At 43.0% G+C, this 19281-nt stretch overlaps 1 protein-coding gene across 1 annotated transcript in view; it reads left to right on the top strand.

Annotated features, from left to right (window-relative positions):
• lingo2 (leucine rich repeat and Ig domain containing 2) overlaps window positions 1–19281 on the top strand; it is an 845050-nt gene that overhangs the window by 444264 nt on the left and 381505 nt on the right. The window lies entirely within an intron of this gene.

Genomic DNA, 19281 nt, shown 5'->3' with positions numbered 1-19281 from the left:
TCTGGTGGGCATCTATGGAAGCCGACGTCCGGGAGTATGTCCAGGCCTGCACCACCTGTGCCAGGGGCAAAGCCGACCATCACAAGGCCCAAGGCCTCCTCCAGCCTCTGCCTGTGCCTCGTCGCCCCTGGTCTCATATCGGCCTGGACTTTGGCACAGGCCTCCCGCCGTCCCAGGGCAACACCACCATCTTAAAGATAGTGGACCGGTTCTCCAAGGTGGCCCACTTCGTGGCCCTCCCAAAGCTCCCGACGGCCCAGGAGACTGCAGACCTCCTGGTCCACCATGTCGTGCGTCTGCATGGGATTCCAGCAGACATTGTCTCAGATCGTGGTCCTCAGTTCTCCTCCCAGGTCTGGAGGAGTTTCTGCAGGGAACTGGGGGCCACCGTCAGCTCTCGTCTGGGTACCACCCCCAGACGAACGGGCAGGCAGAGCGGACGAAAGGAACTGGAGCAGGCCCTCCGCTGCGTGACCTCGCGCACCCGACGGCCTGGAGTAACCATCTGGCCTGGATCGAGTACGCTCATAATAGCCAAGTCTCATCTGCCACCGGCCTCTCCCTGTTTGAGGTGTGTTTGGGGTACCAGCCCCCATTGTTTCTGCTAGTGGAGGGAGAGGTCGGGGTGCCCTCGGTCCAGGCCCATCTGAGGAAGTGCCGTTGGGTGTGGCGTACCGCCCGCTCTGCCCTGCTCAGAGCCCGGACCAGGGCTAAGGCCCATGCAGACCGGGTGTTCCCCGGCCCCTGCATACCAGCCCGGGCAGGCGGTTTGGTTATCCACAAAGGACATACCTCTGCAAACGGAATCCCAGAAACTTAAGGACGGATTTATAGGACCCTTCACCATCGTGAAGGTCCTCAGTCCAGCCGCAGTGAAGCTGGCAGCTTCAGCTTCACTGCGGATACATCCAGTATTCCATGTCTCCAGACTCAATCCCTGCCACACTCTCCCCTCTGTGCCCCCGGACCGCGCCGCTGCCTGCCCGGATCATCGACGGGGAGCCGGCTTGGACTGTGCTCCGACTCCTGGACGTTCGTCGAAAGGGCCGGGGATTCCAGTATTTGGTGGACTGGGGAAGGATATGGACCCGAAGAATGCTCCTGGGTGAAGAGGAGCTTCATCCTGGACCCGGCCCTCCTGGCCGATTTTCTACGCCCGGCACCCGGACAAGCCTGGTCGGGCGCCAGGAGGCGCCCATTGAGGGGGGTCCTGTTGTGTGGGCCGCTGAAGAGGAGGTACTGCTGGCCCACCACCACCAGATGGCGCCCTGCTTGGAGTGCGGGCTTCAAGCACGAGAGGGCGCCGGAGCCACTGGGAGTGACAGCTGTCACTCATCCTCAGCTACCATTCAGGTAATTTTCTCTGCTGACTCAAACAGTATTAATCTGAACTTCTTTGCAGCCGTTTTCCTGCTGTGTCCTTATCTGTGGGATTGGCGTTTGGTGTGATCAGCGACAGCTTCGCCTCACACCCCAAACCAGATAAGTGGTCAAACAGGAGCTGCACGAGTGTGTGATTGGAGGTGGAGGTGCTCCCTCCTAACTAAACACTGACTGTGGGATTACTGAGTGTGCGAACTCACACTCATCAGGACTGTCTCTGTTTTGCCAGCAGTACCGGGTCTGACTGCTGAAGACAGCGGCCACCTGGGGCGCAGGGCTTGGCGGCTCCGGTGTTCTTCAGCTCCGTTGGTGGAAGCTGTGTGGGGATCCGGCTCTTCTCTCGCCAGGCGTCTTCTATCGTCGAGCCTGCCCACACGTCACCTGGTGTATGATTGACAGTCCACCATGTTATTGTCGTACGTCGTTGTGCGATTCACAACATTAAATTGTGACTTTTGGCTTCCATTGTCCGTTCATTAACGCCCCCTGTTGTGGGTCCGTGTCACGACACTTTCACAACAACTCTTCCATCACCATTACTATTAGAATTACAGTTCCCACGAGAACCTCGCTATAATGACCCAGTATCTCAATCAGTAACTGAATAGAAGTGCTGTCATTTTACAACTACTTTATTTTTATCGACATTCTGAAAATGTTGCACAACGTTTGTGCAAATCTGTCACGGAAACTCAGCTCATGACAGAACAATGTAAAATTCCACCTTTAACAATTTAAAATTTTCACCTTTTTCTGATTGACATAGTGGAAAGGTCAAACCAGATTGTGGACTGAATGCCAGCATACTGTTGCATCCCAGATTCAACAGCAACTGTTGGAAAACACCCTTTCATTCAAATCCTTAGTTATATTCTTTTCCTGCATGCTGTTTGGGAGAAGCAGCTCAGTGCTAGGAGAAATGTTTGCCCCAACTACTGGAAGAAGACGGTCATTTATGGGAATCTCAATGAGGTCAGTTGCTTGCATATCTTATGAGGTCTCAAATGTCTGTAAATGGGTGAATACGAGGCATCATTGTAAAGCACTGTGAGCTTCTGATGCAGATGGAAAAGTGCTATATATAAATGCAGTCCATTTACCATTTTTGTCCTGTACACACAAGCCTGTGTTTTACCAAGAGCTTAACTTCCCTAATTGGTTTAAACGGTCAGGCCCCAACCCACTCTGTCACGGCAAGGAATTGTGCACACATGGCATTCCAACACAATTCCAAAGAAAAAAGTACATTTCATTTTCTCACAAATGCAAGCCCAAAATAAAATGAATTATTTTGATAGTCTTGTTCGTGAACACCTGCACTTCCTGATAAGGTTTCTGGAATGGTAACAGAGAGTCAAATATGGCAGTCAGACCAACAGTAAACCAGTGTGAGTATACAAAGGGGGTCTCGAAGGAGCAGGAGACATGAACTCGAGTTCAGACACATAGAAACAACCGAAGAGACCTACAGTAGGATTCATTGTTTGTGGTCGAATGTTCGCTCAGTGTCTTAGGGTTTTAGCTCCCTTGTAGCCTGCATCTATATGGACTTAAGATGCTTCTGGCTTTATTGTCTGTATAACCAAGACGTCTGCTGAAAAAAAAAAAAAAATACAGCTCCATAGCTAAGGTGGAAGTGTATTCAGAATTCTTTCTGACTGTTCTCAAAGCAGTCAGAGGTTTATTAGAACAGTGATCAGAATCATTCCTTTGGAATGTATATGGCAGTAAAACACCCGAGAAACGGGGTACTTCACAGTTCCACCACTTGAACATTTTGCCAGTATGATTAAAAAAATAATAATAATAAACAAGGCAATACACACAAAAGATGACTCCAAAAAATATGGATCCAAACAATGCCACCCCCCCCCCCCCCATGGTACAATTATTCTTAAGTCACCACATTCCACAAAATTCCACAAAAGATATAACTGTATTTATCGTACAGAATCCCCCCCCCCCCCTCCCCCCCCCCACACACACACACACATATGCACACCATAAACCAAAATGATATTTGGGCCTGAAATGGTGATGTGATTGAGAGGAAGGCTGTGCCAGTTTAGGAAATATAGGCATGGTGTCAAGAGAATACAATACCTATTTTGACCAAAAACTGTTCAAACCACAACTCAGTGAAAAGTAGGAAAATGATCGGTAATTAAATGTACATCACACTTATGCAAAATACACCTCAGGCTACGGCCCATCTGTTAATTACACTGTGAGTGGCTTGTCAAGTGAGCCTTTTGGCAATATGCTGATTCCAAATGCATTCAGTTGACGAGCGTGACTTTAATGATGAGATTTTGATGTTAGTTAAAAGCTAATTTATTCTGTTTGCAAAACATGGCTTGCCTCCATAGATTGTCTTTGTTTTATGAAGAGATGGGCACCGTAATTGACTCTTTTTTTCACAGACGTGATCATTTTTGCCTTTAGCTTAACACATGCTGCAAAGAAAGAGAGGTTTTTTTTGTGGTTTATCTCAAGTGATCACATGCATTATATATTTGCACTGTATTTTCACAGATTAAAGTCTGTGAATTGTTCATGACTACTTTGCATGTCAAAAGATTTGATATGAAACAAAAATTTCATTTCACATTATCCATTTTCATGGTGATTACACACACTCACATATTGTGTGTATATATATATATATGTATATATATATATATATATATATATATATAGGTATATGGGTGTGCCCACATATGAATGACTGGCCTGTTGCCTAGAAACCCCACATACACACAATCCCCCCCACACATAAACAACCCATAACCCTGACCTCCACCACACACACATACCAAACATTAGTTAAATATATAAAAGTACAAATGAAACCATTGATCACTGAATTGAATTAGAAAGATTAAATATGGCTTTGGTTCTTATTTCCGCCTTTGATGGCTTTAATGAAATAGTGCAACAAACACTCTACAGCGCTAATCAAAGGACCTCTTTACCAACTTTGAGGCAAGATCAAAGTCGCCTAGCAATGGTTCACATAGTAAACAGAGTAGGATGAGGCAATATCCAAACACTTATGGTCCTGTCTTTCTCTTGAAACCATAAAAAGAAATAAAAACAAAGGCTGTTCACCAAGGCAAGATTCCTCTGCAACCAATTTGTAGAGGAATCTTACAGTTAATTAGAAGCCATCACGATAAAATCTATGGACCTATTATCTACAAACCTAAACTGTCAGAGGCGATGCAATCCTAAATATCTATGAAATCACCAGGTATCCTGCTAGTAAACATATGTACAGTATAATTAGTAATAGGTTAGTTATAGATACAGTGTAGTACATCCTAGTAAAATCCACTAACTGACTGGTGAACCTGAGGTACACAAATTTTGCAGGTTTGTTTCAAAATAAAATAGCTTGTGGAAAGTGTTAAAGGATTTAAAGAAAACAAATGTAATTTGTGTTCCTTACTTACCTGTTGTGAATAACACACCTTGAGTTGATTTATTTGAATTGCCAAGTGTTTGGTTGTGGTTATTAGGGTCAGGATGAAGTGGAGTGCTTTTCCTTTGAGCCTCCGCGTCTCCTTATCAGTTCAAAGGAAGGTTACACAACCATTCATTATGATGGTGAAGTTGAAGCAAATGGTGTGATTCCCACAAGAAGAAGGTAAAAAAAAAAAAAAAAATCAACCATCACAGTCAATTCAGATTTCAGTGATTCACACTCAAATTAGTCGGGTTTCTCTTGTGGCAAGAGACGTGCTTACAGGAATAAAACCACGTTTGGTCGCTTTGATCTGCGCATCCCTTTTGCAAAAGAGGGATCGCCCACACGTTTGCCTCTGCACTGGGAAAAAAAAGGAAAAAAAAAGATTTGATCACCGCTGCCAAGCAGAGTCAACACACAAGTGTGGAAATGTACTGCAAAGAGTGGGAGGGATCTGCCTTCTAGCTTGGCCCGTGTGTGATTATGTCTTCATCAGGCTGATGCAAATGGGGTTTGGGCGCCTTTCTGCAGAGCGGCACACACCGAGTCCAAGCAATGATGCAAATCAAATATCCTAAAACTGGTTATTCATTTCACTGAATAGTATGAATTAATGACATGCTTGGTCCAGAAAAATAATAAACAAATAAAAAAACAACATGCTTTGATTTTATCTAGCGCATTATTTTTTGTTTAATTACTGCATCTAATACACAGATCGAGTGACATCAGCGCCAGTAAACACAGAATATCACACTTTATGAAAGCTTTCACTTATTTATAATTCAGTTTACTTCAGCATCTGCCCATGTTTATTTCAGGGATTATAGAGTTTCTAGGGAGTAAAATAAAACAAATGGGAGCAATAATGAACTTTGATGGCTCATCATTCTGGCTGCTGACAGAACATTTTTGTCGGAGAAGCATATGTGAATAAAACTGTATTATTTTTAAACAAATACCGCATTTTTTCTTCTTCCAGCGTATTCTAATTGAATTTGTGTGTCAGACCCTGTTAGCACATAGACTATAAAAATAAATATGACCTATATAGGCTCTGAGGCTGGTTGTTGTCTGTGCTTATCCCTGCATTCCTCAGTGTGAAGCAGATGAGAGTCAACTACTCCCTCTGGATGCGAGGCCAATTCTCAGGAAGGCTGAAACCCATTTACAGCCGGGTGGACTGAGACAATGCAGATCCAGTTTCTTGTCCAAGGGCACAGACACCTACAGTGACAGGAAATTTGACCCACGACTACATATTGGTAGATCAACTCCTTTTCCCACTGACCTAACTGCAAACAATCTGCAGGAGGTGACTAAAAGAATTATGCAAATGTAATCATTTTGATTGATTAAGTGCAGGGGTGGTGTCCAAGTGGTTTGTGCCATTGGTTTCAGTGCAGAAGGTTCCCGGTTCAAATCCCACCCTTGCCACACTTCTCCATGTAATGTGGAGTTGCATCAGGAAGGGCATCTGGCGTAAAACTTGTGCCAATTCAACATGCAGATCCACCTCGGATTTGCTGTGGTGACCCCGAGTGCAAACAAAGGAGTGGACCCCATCTCTAAGCCTCGGACTGATATAGTGAGCACCATGTATGGCAGCACTCTGACATCGGGGTGAATGTGAGGCATAATTGTAAAGCACTTTGAGGGTCTGATGCAGATGGAAAAGCGCTATATAAATGCAGTCCATTTACCATTTTTTTTTCCACTTCCAAAGACATGCAGGGTCGTTGGATTGGAAATGTAAAATTGACCAGAGGTGTGAGTGAGAGTGTGAAAGTATTTCTGTCTACAGTATTTCTGGCCCTGCAATTGACTGGCGTCCTGTCCAGGGTGGACCCCATCTCTAAGCCTCGGACTGCTGGGATAGGGTCAAGCTCCCCTGTGACCCTTAATTACAATAAACAGATATAGAAAGTGAATGAAAATATGAATAAAACCAATGTGGTGTCACTCAGAGCTGGTCACATTTTGACACCAAAGGTTCGTTTTGAACAAACCTCTATATGTAATGAGTTGGGTAAGCCCTTTGCGCCACTATGTAATGCACAGGGAAATGCTAACCACAACCATGACTATAAGTCAAACATAGATGAATGCTACCTGATGACACAGAAGTCAAGCTGATATTTCTGTCTGTTATGATGTGTGAAAAAATTTAAAGCATTTCCCCACACGTCCTTATGTGATGGGACGGGGCTGCCTATCTAATCCTATAATGAAAAAAGGAGCACTGACCAAATGTCAAAGTGCAACGAGTTGGCAATGACCATGTTGTTTAGGCTGAGGAACAGAACTACCTGCTTCACTTTTGCATTATCAGGGAACATTCATCTATGTTTTGCTTACACCCCGGCACACTAGAACCTGAATGAGGCCAAATACCATCCAAATGAAAATTCAACCCACATTCTGGAGGTAGTGGTTAATGCGCTTGGTTTCAGTGCAGAAGGTTCTGAGTTCAAATCCCACCCCTGCCACATTTCTCCATGTACTGTGGAGTTGCGTCAAGAAGGGCGTCCGGCGTAAAACCTGTGCCAATTCAACATGCAGATCCACCTCGGATTTGCTGTGGTGACCTCGAGTGCAAACAAGGGAGCAGCTGAAGGGACTTACTATTCCGGAGGTATGATGGTGCATTCGAGGACAGCGGACAGCAGTCTGAGAGCAGTCTAAACAACTTCCTGTGACCAAATCAAGGTGGAAACATATTAAACGGCGGCTGGAGGACGGTCTGACTACAATCTGACTGCAGTCTAAATATTCATACGGCATGAAAACAGCATTGTAAGCAATCTGATCGCATTGGAGGGGCAGTTTAACATTATCCGCCACGGGCTGAATGTCCAGACTGTGGCTGAATGCACCACGAGTGCAGCGCGAGTGCTATGCGTACGATGTACGTTGTCACAATCTCACTGCATTCTGACAGCTGTCTGACACAAATGTTTTTTTTTTTAAACATTCTGCCTGGGTCACCTTGATTCTTGCCAAGTGTGATGGCACCTTTATGCTCATGGTCATGGTTAGAGCTATGGTTAACATTTCCCCACATGTCACAGTGTGACACAACAGGGCTAGGCTACTTGATTCCTCACATGTTGGAGTTCAGTGAAAATGAAATATTTGCGTCACAATGTGCCAATTTTGTTGTGTGACCTTGCTGCCTATCTGGCAAAGTCTACTCGTATGTGCCCCAAATGAATTTATGCCAACTGCACAACTCATCTTCACATCCGTAACTAATCAGGTCCTCTGTGCCATTTATTTGTACTACTTTTGATGTACAGTTTAAATTTAGCATCTTTGCTCAAATTCACAACAGTTTCTGACATATTTTCACCTACATTCCAAACCAATTGGCAGACAGATGCTGAAGAGAACCTACCACATGCCAAGGTGGCACTATAGTGACACCAATGGGTTATTAAAGTGGAAATAACACAACGGTGTCAACAGACATAAAGCGACTGACAGTAGCATTAAAAAAAACTTTATTTTTTGCATATTTAAATAATTAAGTGGAGTAAAGAAAGCCTTTACTCCGTCTTTATACCTTGGCTGTGGCTTTTCACCCAATTGCCACAATCCTCTTAACACTGTGTGGAAGAATTCTATTGTAAACCGTCTTGACTGGAGCACCGTAGCACTGTGAAGTCTGAGTTTTGACAGGGACGCTGTGGGTGACCCCGGGAGGCAGAGTCCTATTCTCAGCAAGGCTCACTTCACAGAAACCCGCTTCATCCATGTTTGCATGAATTCCTGCCGGAGTCATACCTTTGGGGAGAGAATTGATGTCTTGGACCCCTTGTTGCTATCAATCACTCAGATTACTGTTTTGACAGCATAGTATCAGTCAGTAAGAACTGGCTTCTCGTTAATACAGTTATGTGTGTCTTCTTAAATTAAATTACATTGTAATTACATAAAAGCCATAGTTTTTAATTAATTTTGTATTGCTTATTTTGGTTATGAGCATTATTTTCACCAGTAATGACTGTAAAAGGGGGATATTGGAATGGGTTCCATTCATACTTTCCTCTGTCCTTCTATCTCTGCATCTGTCCACATTGGAGAGGACAAGCAACTGTACACTGAAACTATTGAACAGATTTATGTAATGGTGTACAAATGATTTGAATGGACAGATGGCCAGTTTCCTCTTCCATATTCTAGGTTGGATGGAAATTGGCTCTCCCAGCTCCTGCTGATGACTTGTAATGTTAGCAGGTTAATGGAAATACACTAACATTAACATTAGACTTACCAGCATTATGAACACATTTTGTCTGGGCATTGAGTATTATTGAGCATTCAAACACATTCTGTTACATGGCCTATGATGTAGTCCATTCATGTTTCCTGAAGATACAGTGTTTAAGTTGCTGTTATTTCCACAAGATCCCGCAAGCAAGCACAATGGCAACAGTGGTAAGGAAAAACTCCCTCAGCATTTTTTTTTTCAGCTTCTCCAAGAAGGCTCATCATCCAGGAAAGGGAATTACAAATTTCAGACTTTATCTCACACTAATTTTTTTTCCCAAGAGGGTGCAGCTTGCATGGCTACTTGTTACAGGAGTACTGAACCCTGTAATGTTCAGCTCAACCATTTGATAGAGCATATTGATTCTGCTGAAAAATGTGAGGAAATTAAAGGGATAATTGTGCCTCATATGTGTCTTTCATTTAGATCTGCGTAATCAGTAACAGTCATGTCTCTAATAGGAAGGATTTGGTCCACAATTTAGTCATGAAACCACAACCAATAGGAAATGTAGACAAAAAATGCTTGACACGTGCTAGTGGTTATGCAGTGTGCAATCATAGAATGACACAACACCCCTTGAAACACGATATACCTAGATGTTCTACTTCACTTCTTGTTTAGTCAAGACATTCCCCCCTTGTTTCAAATAGCTGCTCATTTATTTTTTCAATCCATGTGATACAAATTGAAAAGTGAAAGTGAAAAAAAACCTATTTGTTGTAGAATGACTAATTTAAAATGATATTTTTATCATTTAAATCTCTGGAGAAGGTTCTAGTGGCTGATCTATCAGTCAGTTGTGAGCCATGAGACTGCAGCGGTGGATGAAACAGCTGAGGGCAGGTAAAGCTGCAGATATCTGTGGGATCAGAGTTAAAATCTTTTAGGCATGTGTAGATGCTGCTCTCCTTTGCTTCCATTTAAAAGACAGGTACCATCCCAACTGACTTGTCATTCCTCCCTGGGAAGGCAAATGTGATCACCACGATTACGGCAACTACAGGGGTATGACGCTGCTCTCTGTGCTGCGCAAGGTCCTTACAAGTGTCATTTTCAGAAGTATTCACTCCCAGCTAGTATGTGCTGATCAGCAACCAGAACAGTATGGTTTCACAGCCAAGAATTCAACAGTCAGGTACAGCCTAATGCTGAGAGTACTCACTAAACACTAGTGGAAATATCGGCAGTGCTTTTTTTTCCAGCCTCTTCTTATTTTGCAAAATCTGTGACATTCAAAAATCTTTACATTCATTTTATGTATGTTTACACATTCACAGAATTTCCAGGATTCCAACTAAACTGCTGGAAATCATAGCAGCACAGCATTTGGATCTCTGACTTTCTTCCCAGTGATTTTCTGGTGTTCACCAGAGCTGTGTTCTGGTTCCTTTCCTGTTTGTTTGAATGGATTGGATGATCAGTATGCTCATGGAATCCAGTCACTTATGTGTCTGTCAGTGACAAAACATTATGTCATTGTAGTTTCCACCAACAGAGCTGTCATTTTTGCACCAAGAGCCCTTGTACTCTAAATCACAATATCACTCTCTCACAATATCACTAACTTGTATCACTATCCGATGGTTATGTGGTACATTAACATCATCCATCACAAGAAAGTGCTGGTGCCTCACATTACCAAAACTTTAATCCAAAATCCAGCACCATGTATTCATTAATTTAAAGACCACAAAATTCAGGTTCACAACCTACTTACACCCTCCTTGCCTGCACAATTATTTGCTGCTGCCTCTTTGCACCCATTTCCCACCTTTCAACTGTATATTTCCTGTTATTTTAATAACAGTATGCACTCTGGCGAGCCCCAAATGGATTTGCACATTCTGTGCCTTCCATTTTTGCACCTGCTGTCAATACAAAGCCTTTTTGCAAACATCTCTGTGATGTTTATGGAATACATAGACATTTACAAGGATTCTGAGTGTCTTGATCAAGATTATAATCTCGACTTTTTAAAACTTCCTGGATGTAGCCATCTGAAACATAATCTGCATTTACTGAAACTGTCAAATCTGATGAAATGTTGAATTATTCCTTCATGTCTCTGAGACCTCAGCTTTTGAGACAGATTCTTCTGGGCAAAGCTGTTGGAATCATGAGGCTGCAAGACAGATGGGTTTGGTGGTGCTTGTACCTTTGCAGGAGAAAGAAGGTTAGGCCTTGATCTTGATGCTTCCAGTGTTATTGTGTTGCTGTGAGATTTGGACACTAACCAGTGATCTAAATGGATGAGGTTTCTTGAATTTAGGAAGATTCAGCTGGGGTGTATATCTTGCATTGTGAGGAAATGTCAGCTATGACATTGTGGCCATGTCCTGCACCTCTTTGAAAATGATTTATCACCAGGCTTGAGCACAACAGCAACTGGAAAACATCAACAAATCCTAATGGACCATTTCATATGATAAGAAAGATTAATCACGAGAGTTTGTGCATATTCCTACAAATTCCCATACACACATCAGAAAGATGCAAGTATTATTGTTATGATTATTATTATTAATAAGTAAAAGTTGACATCCCTTTATTTTCAATCGGCATATCCATGGTCTTGGTGTTGGTGACATCATCACTTCCTCCAGGTGGAAATACATGGATTTTGTATGAAAAGCACCCAAAATGCTTACAAATGTGTACAAATATTTGTGCATCATTTCTTCCATATGCATTAATTTGAATTTTTCATGAGAGCAGGCTGAAAAAAAAAAAGGTTCCATGGGGTGGGCACCAAGACCCAGGCTTGTCCTGGTTTCACATTTACTGTACTGTAGTTTAATTCTGTGCAGAACCCCAAATCAGAAAAAAGGTGGGACATTATGGAAAGTACAAATTTAAAATTGCAGTGTTTCTTGCATTTATTTTGACTTCTGTTTCATTGCAGATAGTATGAACAAAAGATGTTTCATATTTGTGTGATCAGCTTTTAGCTGTAGGCTGCTTCATCCGTGCAACTGACCAGTGGGACATCTGTGATGGTTTTCCTTCATATGGGTGCACAGCAGTGTCAAGATTAACCATCCAGTGCTGACAACATCTGTTCAGTCTAGCTCACCATGATGTTGAATTATTGGAGGATTTAAAGTGACTTTATTACTTAAAAAAGTGACTGATAAGCTTTTCTATCATTGCATAACGCACAGACAGCGGTTTTACATAAGTCTGGAGCCTTGTGTGGGGCCGTAAGGTCATATTCTGCTCATCTGATGTGCTTTCTTAATAACCCTTATTGAATTAATTATTTATTTGCTCCATTGAACCTGCTTAACCTTGCTGCCCTTCTGCAAAATGATTTAGGAGGAATGAAGGAGTCTGCAGAGATCTCTACCTGTGGGAAGACATCCAAGTTAACTTGACCTCCTTCAAAAGTCATCAAGTGGAATTAAACAAGTTATAGTTGAAGTATATATATATATATATATATATATATATATATATATATATATATATATATATATATATATATATATATATATATATATATAAAATACAAATAATGGATGGTAAGGAGTCCAACATAGGGAAATATTGATGAAGAAAAGTTATATTGGACGAGGCGTAGCCAAGTCCAATATAACTTTTCTTCATCCAATATGTTGGACAACTTGCTATCCATCAGTTGTTATGTTCTCCACCCTCCTCCCAAGTTAAGCCGCACTTCAGCGTAAAAATTTTCGTAACTACTTTGCAAGCCCTTGCCTGTCACGTTCTGTCTAGTAACAGTTTGTTGATTCAGCTCCAATTGCTGCGATCAACGATTTTGATGCGATGAATGCTTCTAAAACATCAGTAGCATGCTTGTCTACCTTCTTAGTGTTTTTGGCATCCTTGGAGTTCAATATTTCCACCAGTTCCTCCTCTGTGAACTCAGAAAACCTCGCTGGCAGACGATTTTTTGCTGTTGTTGACATGTTTGTTGCCATTTTTTCCACCAGCGTCTGTCAGCTAGTTCCTGACCTTTGTATGCCACGCTCTGATTGGCTAGCTGTTGGCAGTAAGCTCTATTGGTCAGTGGGAACCGATCCAATATAACTTTTTGTCCTAGCCTTTTTGGATCCAACATAACTTTCTGGTGCCAAGCATGCCAAAATACAGGTAAATGATGGACAGAAAGGCTAATCTGTGATTGGCTATTGCAATCTAAGTGGAGAACATATATATAAACATAAACATAAATGTGCACATGCAGTCTGCAGTCTTCACACATAGTACGAATAAGTACAACTCAGGGCGACTCACGGTGAAAAACAGGTCATATGAGTGAACCACAAAAATATCGCCGACGGGCATGCATACACAATCCCGGTGTGACAGTTCGTGCACGTGACGGTGTTTTTCAAGTAGGGACACAGTGCAAGCAGCTGCACTATATCACGCCGCTGATGTGGAGAACAATAAAATAAAAACCAGCTGTATAATTAGTGAATATCACTGGGTTGATATAAATAATAAATACAAGGGGATGCAATACAGAACCCTGCAGTTAAATAACCTTGGTTAAAAAAGGGATTCAAACCCATAAGCTCTGAATACCACGACAGAAACTTTACCACTGCGCTACCATCACTGGCTTGTCATCAGTGTGGGAAAATGCCTAAAATCAACAAAGACATGGACGAGGTGCGCTGTGTCCGGCCGCTGCAGCCCAGCGCAAAGGTGAAAGATGTTTTATATATATTTCCACATGAGGACAGCAGGCACAGACACGCGCTTCATGATGGAATGTTGTAAGTTCATGTCCTTCCAAACACGGAACGTGTTCTCAAGCTGGAACATCCAGGAGCAGAGATCGTAACAGCCGTGGCTGTGAGCGGACACACACCCCCCTGTCCGTTCAGTGTCCAGACCGATGTGTCACTCTGTGTTATGTGTCAAAACCAAAAAATCCGCACAACCTGAATGCTCCCATGCAAAAAGCTTTATTAGGTACAATATGTGGGTCTGCCTATGTGGGTTTGATTTTCTCTGTGTTATGTGGTCATTTATTTTCATTATTTATTATGTAATTGCGTATGTAGGTATAGGCAATTATTTACTGTCCTGGCAGTGGTTTCTGTGTTTGTAATGTGTGCACTGAGCTGTCATCCAGCTGTCAGTCTGTTGTGATCAGCTGACAGGCCCCTCCCCATGCTGTGTGCGATCAGACCTGGCTGTCCAGCCCCCATGTGATCAGATCTGTACACACATATAAGCATTTTATGTAAGTGTGCTCCCCCGGCACACCAGATGTGTTGGGGGGAGCAGGGGTGAGGCACAACACATGCACATGTGCTAGACACATGCATCACATGTGTGTGGCTTTTTGCAACTCCACAGTCATGGGGGCACTTAGACAAATTTCACATTCAGCTCGACAGTGATCATCTGCTAACTGTTTTTGTGATGATAATGCGAATGGCCACACATTTTCTAAGTGCCAAACGAGTGGTGTTAAGCCGTGTTCACACCGCACGCAACGTGAGCCACGGTGGCGACAGGTTGCCATGTAATCCCTATGGAAGGACGCCTTGTGGCACCACAAAGGTTCAAGCCATGCAATGCGACATGAGCAATGGCGGTGACAGGTTGCCATGTAATCCCTATGGAAGGACGCGTTGTGGCCCACAAACATTCAAGCCACGCAACGTGACGCGATGGATGCAAATGAAGTGACGCGAATGAAGCGATTTGAGTGATTGCCGCATTTGTGGCGCAATATTGCGTCACGTCGCCCTCCTCCCCAAGTTGAAAAATCTGAACTTTTTTGTCTTGTCGTGCCGCAATGACCAATCAGGGACTGGATATGTAGTGATGTGAAGATGTCTGGAGTTTATACTTGATGTGGACATGTCCTGTGTCTGGCAAGCAGCCTGTGAGCAGTTTAACAGGAGAGCGAGCAGCACCGCAGCAGCAGCTAGTTTTTTTTTCACATGCGCTGCAAACGAATCGTCCATGAATATCATTTTATTAACTACACAGATGTATAATAAAACAAATGGTGACTGGTTTATAACACAATGATGAGAGTTTGAGAGGAGAGCGAGCAGCACCGCAGCAGCAGCTAGTTTTTTTTTTCATGTGCACGCGCGAGCGAATCGTCCGTGAAGATCATTTTATTAACTACACAGATGTATGATAAAACAAACGGTGACTGGTTTATAACACAATGATGACAGAGTATGAGGGGAGAGAGAGCGAGGAACCACAGCGGCAGCCAGTTTTTTTTTCTTTGTTCATGTGTGTGCACGAACGGGACAGGAGTTCCTCAAACTGGGTCCTGGAGAGGCAGAAGTACCGCTGAATGCGGCTGTCATCGAGATGCAGCTCCTGCAGCAAATGATGAAACTCCCCAAATTGGGAACATCTCATAAGGATGTTGTGAACCAAGCGATGGCACCGCTGGCCATGTTTGTCGGCTTTCCACAACAAATACAGCGCAGCGTTTAAATATCTTTGACATTTAGTATATATTTTTAGATTTAGTGTTTACATATATATATATACACATACACAGTGTTTTTAGACCAATTACACATGATATGAGGTTATTGTAAAGTAAGTCGTTGTCACTCACATTATTTGGTCTATCCCACAACAGAATTAGAAACGTTAACTGGATTACTTGCACTCTTTACATGTTACAGTGATGAGACACTTGTTTTGCACAAGAAGACTAACTGAATTCTAACTAGTTGCACCTGTTGCACATGAAGCTGTTGCTAATGGTCATAATATGTTGATATTAATATTATAACACCAACAGAATTAAATTAAATGAGCCTGCATGCATTCTTTAGTCTAACTGTACACACAATGATATAAATGTACAAGTAAATATACCTATGTCTGCAATGGTATTGTCGACTTACGACAATTGTGTAACGTCATTATGAAATAATTCATACAGCTCATTATTATCACTTACTGAGGCATTGCCGGGCAAGTAGCATAGATTTATATTTATGCTACCTTTCCATACCTGCTTGCAGTAGCAGGCAGGTATCCCAATACCCGCCCGCTGTGCATAAAGTGACGACGTCATATCATGCGCAACCCAAGAACTGTCCGCAGACGATAACATGAAAAGGCGAGAAGTGTGTGTTGGTCCCAATATGGACATTCCGGACGATTTTATCATGGATAGTCAAACAATGAACAGCAGCCAAAGCAGCCAGCTTGATGAGGATGCCCTGGTGAATTTGGAGAGTAGGGCGGTACCAGGCAACATGACAAAAGTTAAAGTGAGCCAACTTTTTATGTACGCGTTTGCTGGGTGTCGTGCATTTTGAAATTACATTAAATATTGTTAATGTGATTCCACATGTTGTGTATCTCAGTAAGTGATGATAATGCAAATAACATGCAGTTGTCTTGTGGTAACTTGAGCGAATATCGGTCATTTTGGGCAACTGGGCATGGACGGAGAGACTCTGAAAATGCATACCGCCCTCCAAAAGCATGTTATTGTATTAATATATTTTGCTGCTCGGTATATGTTTTAGATCATCCTTCTATGCATCTTGGTTGCTGAGATATTAAAAAGGTGTATTTTTTGGACATGCTTGCCTTGAGCTTTTATCAAAAATCTAATCACCTCTAAATATCTTCCCAAGTAGCATGGTGGCTTAGTGGTTAGCACTGTTGCCTCACAGCAAGAAGGTCATGGGTTCAGTTCCAACCTGTGGCATTTCTGTGTGGAGTTTACATGTTCTTCCTGTTTTTGGGTTCCCTCCGGGTGCTCTGGCTTCCTCCTACATTCAAAGACATGCAGGTTAGGTGAATTGGAAACTTTATAATTGTCCACTTCTCTCTTGTAAAGAAATCTTGATCTCAATGAGACTAATCTGGGTAAGTAAAGGTTAAATTAAATAAAGGAATATTCCCACTATGTTTGATCCATCTAGTATTCTTGGTTGTTCCACGTTGCAAAAAAAAAAAAAAAGTGTTTTTCAGACCATATTTTTTTTGACCATTGAACAGACTACTCCAAAATCTAAACACTTGTAGATATCTCACTCACTCACTCACTCATCTACAACCACTTACTCCAATTAAGAGTCACGGGGGACTGCAGCCTGTCCCAGCAGTTATAGGGCAGGGTACACCCTGGACAGGATGCCAGTCTGTCACATGGGACCTGTAGATATCTGTCCAAGTAATATTCCCTCTAAGTTTGATGAAAATCTGTCCATCTGTTTATCGGCCTGTGACCTCCAACACTCAGTGGATAGGTTCGCAGCTGAGTGTGAAGCAGCTGGGATGAGGATAAGCACCTCTATATCTGAGGCCATGGTTCTCAGCAGGAAACCAATGGATTCCGTACACCGGTTAGATAATGCAGTCTTGCCCCAAGTGAAGGAGTTCAAATGGCCGAAGAATCGGCTCAGCAGAGACGGTATTGCATTCGCTCTACCGTACTGTTGTGATGAAAAAGGGAGCTGAGACAAAAGGTTGAACCTCTGCTCCTTTGTGTTGTAAGGATGCCCCCTGAGCGCCTCCCTAGGGAGGTGTTCCAGGCATGTCCATCTAGGAAGAGACCCCAGGGAAGACCCAGGACTAGGTGGAGAGATTATAACTCCACACTGGCCCGGGAACACCTCAGTATCCCCTAGACAGAGGTGGTTAATGTGGCCCGGGAAAGGGAAGTTTGGGGTCCCCTGGTGGAGCTGTCACCAAAGTGACCCCGTCCCGGATAAGTGGCTTAAGATGAATGAGTGAGTGTTTGAGTTATCTTGAGCACAAACACACACACAAGTCAAAACAGTACCCGGCAACTGCCACTTTGCTGACACGGTAATTATTTGCAAGTCCAGGCAGCTGCAGGACACATGGTTTTGGAAGGCAGAACACATATTTAATTCAATATTCAATATTTTAAGAGGAAACCAGTGTTTGCTAGAATTGTTGCATGTAAGATGATGTTTTCAAAAAAAGTCAAACTGGTTAGTTTGCAGCATCCTAAATTTTGGAGTAGGCTGATAGCTACAGGGTGGATGTTTTTTGAGGTTCTTTTAGCTAACAGAAAGTGCTGAGAGTTCCTTGAAGTGCCAAGAGAGCTGACTAATGGGTGATAGCCAAGGCCGAAACCCAATGTAAACACTGACTTAGCCTTGTGCAAGCTTTAAGGAAGGGATGATCAAAGGCACAGGAGGCTTTGGTAGAACAAGGAGCCTGCTTGTTGACATACTGAACTGGGCAGGTTTTGTCTGGGAAAGATCCTGCTCAGATTGCCTGTTCTGTGAGGACAACATTTTTATGGCAAGTTTCCTGATGCTAAAAATGTTTTACAATGATTCTTCACTTCCAAACACCAATGTTGTCAGACAAAGTGCTATCCTTCACACTGTTTGAATGAGTCAGGAAGGAAACATCAACCCTTCAGTTAATCAACAACATGCTCTACTAGGGCCATAACTCTTAAATGCCCCACATTTGTGTGTTTTATATGTTTTTAATTACACTCAACAAAAATATAAATGCAACACTTTTGGTTTTGCTCCCATTTTGTATGAGATGAACTCAAAGATCTAAAACTTTTTCCACATACACAATATCACCATTTCCCTCAAATATTGTTCACAAACCAGTCTAAATCTGTGACAGTGAGCACTTCTCCTTTGCTGAGATAATCCATCCCACCTCACAGGTGTGCCATATCAAGATGCTGATTAGACACCATGATTAGTGCACAGGTGTGCCTTAGACTGCCCACAATAAAAGGCCACTCTGAAAGGTGCAGTTTTATCACACAGCACAATGCCACAGATGTCGCAAGATTTGAGTGAGCGTGCAATTGGCATGCTGACAGCAGGAATGTCAACCAGAGCTGTTGCTCGTGTATTGAATGTTCATTTCTCTACCATAAGCCGTCTCCAAAGGCGTTTCAGAGAATTTGGCAGTACATCCAACCAGCCTCACAACCACAGACCACGTGTAACCACACCAGCCCAGGACCTCCACATCCAGCATGTTCACCTCCAAGATCGTCTGAGACCAGCCACTCGGACAGCTGCTGAAACAATCGGTTTGCATAACCAAAGATTTTCTGCACAAACTGTCAGAAACCGTCTCAGGGAAGCTCATCTGCATGCTTGTCGTCCTCATCGGGGTCTCGACCTGACTCCAGTTCGTTGTCGTAACTGACTTGAGTGGGCAA

This window comes from Thalassophryne amazonica, chromosome 11 (assembly GCF_902500255.1).
Source record: "Thalassophryne amazonica chromosome 11, fThaAma1.1, whole genome shotgun sequence".
Classification (NCBI taxonomy): Eukaryota; Metazoa; Chordata; class Actinopteri; order Batrachoidiformes; family Batrachoididae; genus Thalassophryne; species Thalassophryne amazonica.
The sequence above is the reverse complement of the archived record's forward strand: the minus strand, read 5'-3'. Positions and strand labels throughout refer to the sequence as shown.